Here is a 955-nt window from a genome sequence, read left to right on the forward strand (position 1 = left end):
TGAATCCGATATTTTTTTATGCCTACATTTAAAAAAATTGCAAAATTTGCCGCCATGGGCCGCGGCCTACATGGCCACCCCCTAAATCCAGCCTTGGAGCTTGGTATAGAAACCAATTATCAGTGGCAATGAAACAATCAAAATTACAAAATTGCGTACCCACTTCAATAAGTTGTAATTCGTCACCTTCCGGCCAAAGCATCAAAAGCGCTATGGGACGTTTAAAAATTTCCGCCGCCATTTTATTTTTTTTACAGAAAAATTGTTCAACGGAGCGTCCAAAAATTTCACTGAATTTTCTTTGGGCTGCCCCTAAAATTCAATGAAATTTTCAAACAGATTCAACCAACAATTTCTCTGTAAAAAAAAAACAAAATGGCGGCGATAATTTTAAAACCTCGCATAGCGCTTTTAATACTTAGGCCGGAAGGTGACGAATTATTGTTTTTTCAACTGTCATCGTTTAAGAACGGTAACTCAACGTAGGTATTCAAAATTAGACCCCTCGACCATTACCTATACAAATAGTTACTAGGGCTGATGTAATATTTCCGAGCTATCTGATATGAGCATCGAACACCAAACCACGCATGGTTCTAAAACTATTCCATCTTTTCCAAAGGCTTTGAATTACTTACATTATTGGAAAGTTCAATATCGTGTTTCGATAAATAGGTTTGTTTACTCTATCAGAAGACGGAAATTGCAAATGATAAAAAAAAGAGAAAAAGTATGCTAATGCAACATGACGTATCGTAAAAAACCACGCGATTTTCAAAGTAAGCATTGTATTTTTCAACTATAATTTTCTTGCGAAACTGTGATGGCATATTGCGGGCAATCGATACCTCTCTGTCTTTTCAAAAAATGCCGCCAAGACAGAATTGTATTTGCCCTAGCGCTCTCGTGTGGTGAAACGGTGAAACTCACATTTACGTTTGTTTACGCTCAGAAT

Source organism: Bemisia tabaci, chromosome 5, assembly GCF_918797505.1.
Source record: "Bemisia tabaci chromosome 5, PGI_BMITA_v3".
Taxonomy (NCBI): Eukaryota; Metazoa; Arthropoda; class Insecta; order Hemiptera; family Aleyrodidae; genus Bemisia; species Bemisia tabaci.